This window comes from Mauremys reevesii, linkage group 5 (genome assembly GCF_016161935.1).
Source record: "Mauremys reevesii isolate NIE-2019 linkage group 5, ASM1616193v1, whole genome shotgun sequence".
NCBI classification, from domain to species: Eukaryota; Metazoa; Chordata; order Testudines; family Geoemydidae; genus Mauremys; species Mauremys reevesii.
In genome coordinates, this window is record NC_052627.1 from 28,716,443 (window position 1) to 28,728,726 (window position 12,284).

The following is a 12,284-nucleotide window of genomic DNA, read 5'->3' on the forward strand; positions in this document are numbered from 1 at the left end:
AGAAAAGTGCAAAGAAAGAAATATGCCTGTGCATTAAACACCCTCAGTCCCTGCCACTGCCAACCATGCCTCTTTCCAAAGCTCCAGCAAGCTGCATACTGTTTGTGTTGTAAACAAGCAGCAGCTTTTGCACCTCTGCACATTCGCTTACTAAACAGATGAAAACAATGGAGCTCAATTAAAAGTAGATTAGCCACACATGTACCAAAGGAATGTGTACTTAGCTGACTATGGTGAAGCTGGATCCAGTGAAATCCCCTGATGATGCTGTTGTGGCATGTCTGCCTAGGCTTTGTTGGTATTACATCCAGGCACAGTGGTACTTATGGAGCCTCTGGAATATGTTAAATTGATCGTATAATAACTGACGGGCAGATGTTGCAATAAGCACAAGTTTGCTGCAACTGTGCAGATGGGTTGGCAGATTATCATGGGAATAGAAGCATTGTTTAGTGGGTTCTTTTCCATTATTGTTTGGCAGTGCACCATATGTGCCACTGATCTTGTTGGAAACTCCCTTTCTGGTGCTGAAAATGAAGGTGACACAAGGGAATGAGAGAGACAGTCAATTATGCACAACACTACGGAGAGAATTTCTGAGGGAGTTTCCATTTATGACTTTTAAAAAAATGATAGAGAAAAAGCTAGAAAGGTATAACATGGGAAATGGATGACCAGATTGTAACTTACATTCTGAGAGTTTTAACTTTTTGTTCTTACCTGAGGTAAGTTGTTTTGCCACAGATAAATTTACTAAAACATAGGGTAAATCAGAGCTATTAAGGCTAATATTATCTCTACAGATATTGGGCCAAATTATCTCTGCTAAAATTCTACTAAACCCTGAGAAGCATTTAACAATAACTAAAAGCAGAGCTCAGTTCAAACCAAAACATCAGTTCCAAACAACCGTGAATTTGGAGCATTTGGAATTCAAAAGTTGTATCAGAATTTTGCATGAATCCAAGCTTTATAATGAGTTGAACCAAAGCTCTTCTATTGTTACCAAAGTGAAATGGATTTAGGAGCAGCAACTGGATTTTTACTTACTAGAGCTGGTCCAAAAGTGAGAAGATGATTTGAAAACTTTTGAAGTTGCTTCTGTTTTGCAAGGATTAAAATGGATTTATTTCCTATTTTTATCTCATTTTCTGTGATTTTTTTAATTAAAATTTGTATAAAAATATGCATTTAAAAATCTTTTGCTTAGGGTTAGGAAATTAAAAATTCAGAAGACAAATTCAATTAAAATCTTGACTAAAATGTAGAAAATATCTATAAAGTTGCAAGTTCTGACAAAGTTTTTTAATTTTAAAATGTTTCAGCTATAAAACTCTGTGTGAAAAATTAACAACCAGGTGCATTAGCTACCTTTCCGTTTCCTATGAGAAGCTTGGGATCCTGAGGTATTGTTAGGCCACAGTATCACCATGGCCCTGCAAGAAGGGTTCTGGTACCTAGTATTTGGTTTCATGGAAAGTCTGTTCTGTCTTTTGAGCATAATAATATTACTATGGATGTCTATAATTTGTAGCAATATCCAAACCACAGTACAAATAATTAATTAGTTCACGCAATAGCCCTATAAAATAGATATTAATTTGTTCACACAGGTGGATTAGCTGAGTCAGAGAGAGATTAAGTGACTCCCCATTTTCATAGAGCAAGTCAGTGGTGGAGTTAGAAATACAAATCAGGAATTCTGACTTTTCTAATCACTCCACTCCCTTTTCTAGTTGGTATTAAACTTGACATAAAGTTCCCATATTTGTTTGAATATAGTATAAATTAATACTTTTTAAAGAGCCGCTTCTGGACAATTGATAGAGAAGAATCTTTCTAAAGAAGTTTTGAATCACCCTACAGATTTTATTAGAGAATTATATTCTTTCTATAGAATTCTATAGGTTGGTTTAAAATGTCCGTAGAAAGAAATCATTGTCTATTAAATTCTGTCGTGGAAATCCTGGCCCCACTGAAGTCAAAGGGAATTTTGCCATTTATTTCTATGGGGCCAGGTTTTCACTATAAGTTTTTAGAGTCACTTCTAAATGTAACCCTTCTGCCCGGTGAAGCCAGCAGCAGCCAGGGCCGGGTTCAGTATCTAGGGGTTCCTTTCCATCAATAAAACACAGAACCGGCTCGATCCTCCACCCAGTAACCTGGGAAAGTTACACACCACTCCTGGGCACCTCTGAGAGGCAATACTTCCCCACTCACAAGCACAGAGTCTGAGTGTAGAAAAGAAACTTTAAATAAAAAGGAAGGAAATAACTCAGTGTTAATTTGAGAAAACAGCGCAAACTGGGTTCATAAACATAAACTATGAGCAAAAGACTCACCCAAGTAAGTTGGGCAGTGCGCTTTTCCCTTCAGGTTCATAAGTCCAGCAACAAAAAGGTCCCTTTCACATGCCCAACCTTTCTCTGCACCCCACTCATAGTTGCTATCCTTGGTCAATGCAGATCCAGAGTTTAGAAGTGCATTTGCAGAGTTCACCTCTTACCCTTGGGGAGAGGGGGGGTAAAGAGGCACCTTACTTGCTCCACTGCTTGGGCACTCGCTCACCGCTCCTCTCTGCAAGGCTCTGCTCTGGCCATCTTCGCCAGCCGTCCACCTCGCCTCTCCACTAGCCACCCTGCTGGCTGCTCTCTATGCCTCTCTGCCTCACCAGCCACTTGTTCACCAGCCAACTGTCAGTCACCTTCTACTGCCACCTGCCTCTCTGCTGTGATCTCTGCACATCAGTCTCTTAGTAAGTTTCAGCTCTTTTCAGGTTGGGCAGAAACACTGCCCCATCTCAAGTGATTTCAGCTCTGAGTGATTTTTAGCTCTTAGCAGGCAGGGCAGAAACACAGTCCTACTGATTTCAGCTCTAATTAAGCATTTAAAATAACAAAGAGGCTCCTAATGAAGCCTATTTAGCTCTTTCTTTTAACAGTGGCGGGGAGGGGGCAGGTTAAACCAGTCCAGGGAGGACCCTTGGGGGAGGGTCCACACCTCCTGGATAGGATATTTGTCCCCACCCTCCTTACTTTCACAGGGCTCTGGCATTTGAGCCCCTGGCTTAACGGGATCCTTTTAGCTGTGGGTTATCCCCACATGTGGGACAGGTTTTCTTCTCTCCTGCTGGTAACAGCTCACCTTAACTGATCACTCTCGTTAGAGTGTGTATGGTAACATCCATTGTTTCATGTTCTCTGCGTATATATCTTCCTACTGTATTTTCCACTGCATGCATCCGATGAAGTGGGCTGTAGCCCACAAAAGCTTATACTCAAATAAATTCGTTAGTCTCTAAGGTGCCACAAGTACTCCTGTTCTTTTTGCGAATACAGACTTACATGGCTGCTGCTCTGAAACCTATCAGATATGGAGCGATCCTTTTGTGAAGTGTTCACCCATGAGTGATATGGTGTTTTTGTCTTTTATAATTTTTCTGTGTGAATTCATTCAACTTGTCTATCCTTGTGTCTGAATCATTGATTTGTTGTTCATTTTACAATTATATTTAAAAGTTAAAAATAAAATCCATTATTTAAAAAGGCCAGTTAATTTATAAAATGTTAATCTAGGTGACACTTTCTTCTGATTATGAGTTTCCACTTAAGCAGTCCAGGAATCCTGGGAGGGCCGTGGTACCGCATTTTAGTTTAATATTATATTGCCGTTTTGAGATTAAATACTGGAGATGTTTGGAATCACAAGCTGCTGAAGTGAGAATCTAACTCTGAGAAAGCAGGAGATTATTTATGATCACCCATGGCTTTAATTGGTTAAAATATTTTTCACTTCTAAAATGGCAAAATTATAATCTGGATCCAACGTTACAAAATGGCTAGGGGATGGATCCTGCCCCTGCCAATGGGAGCAGGATCAAGCCATCAGTGATCTAGCACATGCAAATCTCTCTCGAAGAGACATTCTTTTCACCAATCTGGACCAAGGGCTGAATGTCCCCAAAATAATTCCTACAGCGTATCTTTTAGAAAAACATCCAACATTTTCACTGCTGCCCACATGTAACACCGTGCCCTTTATGCCCACAGTATAGTCATTCAGAAGGTCATTGCTGGCATAGTTACTTGGGCCAGACACTCTCAGATGGCAACTAGCATTTTATACACTCTCCTGAGTCAAATATTTTAATCTTACATACACTGTGTGAGCTTTGACTTTTTTCTTTTTCTCACGCCCCTCCTTTCTTTTTTACTTGGATTTTATAACTTGATTGATTTGAGCACTGGGGGTCTGCATGCATGCTGACACAAGTTCATTATAATGGTTGTAATGTAGTTTCAGTCTGATTTTGATAGCAAGTGTAACCTCAACTTATATCTTCTCTTCCAGTATCCCATGACTGAATCCATAAACCAAGCATACTCCAATACCAGTGTGATTTTTTTTCCTTCTTATACAATGTATTACCTACAGGACCTTACATTGTCTGTAGGATCTGGCCCTCTCAGGATGAAATCCTGGCTCCACTGAAGTCAGAGAGGTCCGAATTTCACCATCAGGCTCCAATGTGACTCCTTCCATGTGCAAGAACTACTCATGTGAGGAAATGTTTGCAGGATCGGGCCCTCTGTATATCTGCACTAATGCTGAAGACAGTAGGCGGACTTGGACTCTGATCCTACAAACACGTTAATTTTAAACTTGTGAGTAGTCTCACTGCCTTTGCAGGACCAGGCACCTTAACTCTATCATGTAGCACCACCATGAGGGAAAACAAAGAAAAAAAATCTAATGTGTTTCTAAAATTCAATTTGGTCTAATATGGGGCCACAAACACCAATCAAAATTGTCTAATTATTTCACAGCATCTCTAAAGAGTGAAGAAAAGTTGTTTAAGTATATTCAGTGTGCATTTCTGAACCTTGACATATCAGGATTTCTTTAAAGGTTAATCTTAACTCTGAATTCCCTTTATTGTATGTGATAGACCCAGGCCAGTTGGGTACAGCAGAATAGCAGAAAGCAGATATACTGGCCACTGGATTAACAGTTTTCTGTTCCCTGACTGACCAGAGCAGGGAGCTGCTCCAGGCTAATGAGAACACCTGACTCTAATTAACCTGCAAAGAGTCAGGTGAGGCCATTCAGTTAATGTGACCACCTGACTCTAATTAAGGCCCTGCTGATACTATAAAAAGGGCTCACTCCAGTCAGACAGGGGAGAGCCAGGGAGCCAGAGGAGAGGAAGTGTGGCTGAAGGGCTGGTTACTGAAGACACCCTCAAACCATCGTTAAAGGAGACCTAAGGTAAGGGTGAAGAAGGGAGAAGCAAGAGAGCTGTGGGGAAGTGGCCCAGGGAAATGTAGCAACTCTGGCAGTGAAAGGTTGGCTGCCAACAACTGCTACCATTAGGGTCCCTGGGCTGGAAGCTGGAGTAGAGAGCGGGCCCGGGTTCCCCCCAACCCACCACTACAGGAACATCTCCTGGAAGGGGAAGTCAGGCCCCTGTCAGGACAGGAGGCTGAACAGAGACTGTGGGAGTTCTCTCACCAACCTTCTTGCAGGCCTATGATGAAAAGGGCTCAGTAGACTGTAACCCTGGCCCTAGAGAGAGAAGGGCTACGTGGAGGGTGACAGTGAGCCACTGAGACTAAGCATAAACCACCTAGAAGCACAGGACCCACGGGAGCAAGATCAGAGCTCTGCCACATGTATTTAACTGTAAATGATTGATATATGCTATCATCTTAACTCCATTTTAACAGGTTTTATTTGGGATTGTTTAAGTTAGTACCTGTAGGACATGGTTGAAGATAGTAAAAAATGGGACTGTGGAATGGCCAACCCCAAACAGCTCTTTGAAAGCTCCTGACAGATTGTATAGTGGGATTTTTTTAGCATATTGAGTGATGTCTGAAGATGGAGCTGTTGACTAAGTTTTGGAGAACAAAAAGGTGTATCAGTGTATAAACATTTACAACACAAACTTCATAGCAGCAGTTGATGTAATCTCTTTTATATTATATATAAACAAATCTGATACACATCATGTACACCATCATGAATTATAGCTATATAAATAAGAGACAGATGGAGATAGATATATTCTCCAGGATATGCAAAATCGTGCATAACATACACAGAATGCCTCATTCCCGAAGGGAAGAAGTCTATTAATAGAATTAATCAAGAGGAACATGGAAATGATCACATGTGTGTTTTACGGTAACATTCTTACTAAATACAAAAAGAAAACACCAATTTATACTATCTCCCCCTTATTTTGTGTTCCCTCCACATTACTTTTTTATTTATATTATATACATACATGTTATGTATGTATGTGTGTATAGTGATTCAATTTCATCATGTTACACTCATAGTTGACATCTTTTCAGTAATCACAGCAGTAAAGCTGTCAGCTACAGCTGAAGTTGTCATTCTTTCCAGTGTTTTGCAAATATAAGCTTACCCTCACACAGGACTATCTTTCAAAGATGGATTAATGTAATCAAAATACAGTGAATTTTAAAAATGTATGTAATTAGCAACAAAAACGTTCTTGTGTTTCTCTTATTTGTAAGTGTTTTTGTGGTGCAGGTTGGCACTAATTTACCGCCTGCCCTCCCTCACCTTCAGTGGACACTAAGGATCTGATCTTGTCAAACCACCCACATGTGGATTTTCATAAGCATAAAATTAAGCATGTGCATAAGTCATTGAAGGATCAGGGCCTAACATAATAGAGTCAGTCCTATTACACACAAGCACGTTTATATGCATGTCCCACACAGGCATGCGCATGCATACACACAAAGCTGGGATTTAGAATAACTATAAAAGAATAGGTATCTTTCCAGAAACTTGAAAGGGATTTTTGTCCAAGTCTTGCAAGGAGGAAAACACTGTGTTTGGTTAATTAAGTACAATTATTATAATGCTGGCTTTTAATGTGACTCTTTCCTTCCTTCCTACAGGAATCACAACATAAGCATAGCCTGAAGGTACTCAGTCCATTACTTATTTAGGATGGATTATCTACCTAGCTGATGCATTATTACTCTTTTTCAGTGTTGCTTGGAAAAGAATAAATTTTGGATTTGTAATAAACCATAATACTCTCAAACACACATGAACAATCACACACCAGTTTTTTTCTTTCCCTATCAGTCAGTTTAATTAAGACATTTTAATCAAACTCCTGTGCAGGTATAGTAAGAATTAATCTTGCCAACATATCTGAAAATGAGCAAGCTGTCTGCTATTTTTTTCATTTAAACTTTTTAAAGAGCATGCATAAATAATGCAGAATATCATCTACACCTTGTCTAATTACCAGACTTAAATCCTGAAGCTTTACATAGTCTCAAAATAAAAAAACCAAATACACAAACAGACCCTAGGGTATATATTGCTAATAAGATAACCAGCACTGTTTTAGTTAATTTTTTTCCATGGGCTGTAACTTGACAAACATTTACCCAGGCCTTAAAAATAGCAAGAAAATCTCAGCCTGGAAGCATATTTTATATTCAGCATTAAGAGCCTGATCATAAAAGTCCCTCTATTCATGGAATTTCCATTTACATTCAAGAATCAATACCACTGATTTCAATGCAAATTCCAAGTATGTAGCACTGGCAGCTCAGGTCCTAAAACACAAAAAACATTAGATCAGTGGTTCTCAAACTTTTGTACTGGTGACCCCTTTCACACAGCAAGCCTCTGAATGTGGCCCCCTTATAAATTAAAACTACATTTTTTATATTTAAACTATTATAAATGCTGCAGGGGACGCAGGGTTTGCGGGTGGAGGCTGACAGCTCGCGACCCCCTGAGGGGTCACAACTCCCAGCTTGAGAACCCCTGCATTAGCTTGTGGGTAAGGTGTATAAGAGTAAAATTCCCAGAATGTTGCTGTCTTAAGATACTTTTTTTGGGCTAATAAAACTCAAAATCACTGCAGCCTGGAACATCATTAATTCTTAATAAATTATTTTAGTTTAGAAAGTGTCAGAATATATCTACCTGGGAAAAGCTGCTACTCCGCACATACACCAGCCACTTTTCAAAATTATTTAAAAAAAAATGACTTATTTACGGTGCAGCAGCATGTAGACAAGCTTCCAATTGAGATTAGGGCCCCATTGTGCTAAATGCTTTGCAAACACAGAGTAAAAGATCATCTCTGCCATGTAAAGAGCAAACTGACAAGATTAAACAAATGGGTGTGGAACAGGGAGGACCCGGAAAACATGCATTTACATAGCCCAGATGTGTGTGCAGCTTAGGGTGACCATATGTCCTGATTTGTCTGGGACAGTCCCTTTTTTAAGCCCGGTCCCGGCTGTCCTGACTTTCTTGGCAAGAGCAAATGGGACCCATGCCCACTTTTGTCAAAAAAGTGGGGTGTGAAAGAACGTGTGGGGGGCAAGTGGCGATGCCAACCCCAGACTCACACCAGGGGAGAGGTGGGGGGGAAGGAGGCAAGGCTCGGGCGAGCAGTGCTTCATGGGGAGGGGAGCTTGGGCCCTGCGGGGGGAGGCTTTGGCAAGTATCTCGAGCCAGCCCAGCGCTGGGGTTGGGGGGAGGGTTCGGGCTAGCCCCACGCATTGTCCCGTTTTCCCTTTGAGAAATAGGATCACCCTTGTGCAGCTAAATGGTTTCAAATTGGTTACTGCACATTAGCGCAGTGTGAAACAAACATAATGAAACCAAACCTCAGGCCAGGTTATCTAAACTATTCATACAGTTTTGTCAACCTAGGCCAAGTTTCAAGTTAACTTTGACAAAGGTTCAAGTGAGCTCATGCCTGTTTATGTTTTGGGCTGGAACCCATATCACTCTGTGGTTTTGGATGCCAAATCAAGAAACCTCAGTGTCTATGAGTGAGTTTCACTGAGATTATGGGCTAATTTGAACTGAATCACAAATGTAAAGATTCTGTTTGATCTAAAAGGTTCCAACAGACACAAAACAAAAAACAGGATAAAGGTTTGAGTCCCTGTGAACTATGATCCCAGACATTTGCACAGCTTCACTGCACAAACTGGGCCAATGTTCTTTTTAAAACTCCCAGCAGCCTTTATAACAAGGATGGAATCAAGCTCAGGGATCAATGCGGATTGCAACAGCATCAGTATGACACACAGAGAGACATGGTCACTCCAATAGGCAGGTCCCAAGTCACTTAGAGCTCTAGAGATCAAAACCAACAGTTTAAGCTCCACACAGAAATAGGCAGACAGCACAGATCTCAGACAATGGTAACATATGCCACTGAGAGGTGCTGCTTAACAAGCAGACTGCTGCATTCTGCACCAGCGTGAGTTTCTGTATAGATTTAAGGTGTAACCTATGTAGAGCACATTGCAGGTCTCAAGGTAAAAAAAGTCATAGATGATGGTAGCAAGGTCCATTTCTGAATGTCAAAATCCATCTTTTCCTCATTCACCTTTAACATTCTCAGATTTGCCTGTTGGATTTAACTTTTCCTTTGTGTGGAGACAATGAAATCATTTTTCTGCATGTTTTTAACACATCCCTTAAACTTTAGATGTTGTCTTCCATCTCTAAGGCTATGTCTACACTACTGTGATAAGTCCACCTACACTACGCAACTCCAGCTACGTGAATAACATAGCTGGAGTCGATGTACCTTAGGTCAAATTACTGCAGAGTCTACTTACCTGTACTCTACCCCCAATGAGAAGAGTAAGGTGTCGACTGGAAAGTGATCTGCAGTCGATTTGGTGGGTCTTTACTAACTCCGCTAAATCGACCGCTTGTTGGACTGATCTCAGAGCGTCGGCCCCAGCTGTAGTGTAGACCTGCCCTAAGATTGTTTCTTCTGATTTGCTCAGTTGCTCATTTGCATTTATTGAAGAGATTATAGGAAGAATCTACTGCAGTACTTTTTAAAAAAGCTTTTGTGTTTCAGAATGAAACTTTGATTCTCTAACAGATCTATTTCAGTCATTGGTTTCATGAGGTTTGGTTAGCCATTATCTGATTAATGGGGAAAAAGACTATTCGTAGACATATTAGAAATTGGGATAAGGCAAACATCTCTCCATAGATTTTCTTGGCTGTAAAATGTTGAGTAGAATCAACCAGATTTATCTGGTAACTGTAGAGAAAATAAATGCCATTGTGCCTAGGATCTCTGACTAGCAGCGTGTGCTCATCTTGACCGTTCATGTGAATTTCCCTATCTTTTCTTTTTAAATATTTATCAGATAGTCATTAATAGGAACTATTTTTGCAACATTCTCTGCTATTGAAGCTTGTACTGGCATATAATTGACTGCAAGTTGAGCCGTGCGTTATGAGGGCTGATAAGGGTGCCAAGGTCAATGGTATTATTGTAGAGCTTCCAATAAAGAGGATTGTTGTTAGTAGAATGAGCCATTAAAAATATTTAGGGCCATATACTACCATAAATCTCAGTATGGAACTTCCATTGACATTTGACATCAGCTAGAGTCCTGTCTTCAGATTCAGGGCAGTTAAATAGCCCTTAGTGATTTTTAAAATCTCAATTTACTAAATCTCTTAACAGTGTTCTATTGTCTGATGGGATAAAAAAAGAACCCCCCTCTCTCTGGCTCTCTCTCAATCTCTCTCTCTCACACACACACGAGTTAACACTGAATAGTTCAACAAGCTACATAACATGCTTCAGAATCCACTGAAACTAAAATGTTATTTGTGAATTTCACCAGTAGTGTTCTAATTGATGGCATACTGCATGAAGGGCCCTCCTGTCATCTTTGTGTCACAGTTCCCACCTAGCCAGAAGCCAGAAAACTGAAATTCAAAAGTATTCTGATCTGCATTACAAAACCACCACGTAATTGGGCACAATTTGATACTATTAGCAGCAGAAGCCTAAGCCAATATGGATCTTGAATTGCTGAAGCTATTATGCTATATGTTTATTTACTGTACACTGACACCCTGAGGATCAAGGAAGCCATCTTAATCAGCCGATGGTTTTTGCATTAAGACAAAACTATGCAATTTGGAACGCAACAACTGTAGTTGCTACTGTTGGATTTCATCTTAAGAAAAACAGCTTCCAAGCTTGCTAAATTGCCTCTTTATCTGAGGTGTGCTGATTTATATCTGCTATTAGCCCTCAGTTAGTCTGCTTCCCAAATGGCAGAAAGCTATTTCAAGTCTAGTTTACAATAACTCAGAGAATTGTATTTAAAAATGGTCCATACAATTTTATGCCACACTCACCAATTTTCAAGTAAAAGCACTTCTGCTCATGAGTAAAAATATTCAGGTTTCAGCTGCATGAGAAAGCAAGAAGGAAAGAGTGACATTAGTCTCATGCTAATTTTGGAATAATTAGTTTATTAAAAGTTTTTTATTTAATCAGAATTTCATTACAATCTGGGCAGTTTACTCTGACAGATTTCACCCACCCCAGCCAGTGTAAGAACATCCTTTAATACAGCTATTTTATTTTATCTGACAGTCATCATTAAGAGAGAAACAAAACCTCATGCCTTCCTCCTGCTCCAAAGTGCAGATGGAATTATCTGCGGTGCAGATTCCATGGCTGCTATGCATTTCATTATGAATGGTAACTTTAAAAAAAATCTGTAAAGACAAATTCTTGTCTAAAAGAATAATAATTAGTAGTAACTGAACTAAAATCTGGTTAATGTGGGTCATTTGGTTGTGAATGGTGTGAGTAAATAAATGGAGATATGATAGACTTTATGGGATGTCCTAGGACTATACTGAAGGGGAATGCTGTGAGCTCAGAAAAGAACATTTTCCAAGATATACTAACCTTGTTGATCTGCCACTTCTCTTTGTGATATTCAGAGCCCCAGTGACTTCTTCAATTCCTCCTGTTCATTATGGATCACATCTGTCCAATCTGGGAACTGAAACAATACCATGTAATTTATAGGAACAAAACTGACAGAGTGGATTCTGAATACCTAATATCAGATTCTTGTAGCAAAAAAATTCTGAACAGTAAATGATCCCCACGCACCCAAAAGACACACACACCAATTTTTTTTCATTGCAGAGTAGTTCTGAGTGAGTAATCTGGAAAAATTGTATTCTGCATAGAGACATTCTATATTCAGGAAAAGAGGCTGAATTTGCTGAGTAAATGATTTCCCTTGAAATATTTGCTAAAATCTGGGCATAACTGAACTCCTCATTTCATGGTAAATCAGTTTTACTGGTGTGGGAGCACTGAATGATTTCCAGTTGGGAAAAGGCCAGTAATTCTCTTGGCTAGAAGAAGGTTTACCTTTAACTCACATACTGACATGGTGCATGCTAACCAT

At 39.8% G+C, this 12,284-nt stretch overlaps 1 long non-coding RNA gene across 1 annotated transcript; it reads right to left on the reverse strand.

Moving 5' to 3' along the window:
- Positions 1 to 7,448: 7,448 nt before the first annotated feature.
- Positions 7,449 to 11,864, reverse strand: LOC120405836. The gene is made up of 3 exons (XR_005598911.1): positions 11,771 to 11,864; positions 11,209 to 11,261; positions 7,449 to 7,613 (listed from the first exon to the last, which is right to left on the reverse strand). It is a non-coding gene; the product is annotated as an uncharacterized LOC120405836 (long non-coding RNA).
- Between the last annotated feature and the right edge of the window lie 420 nt (positions 11,865 to 12,284).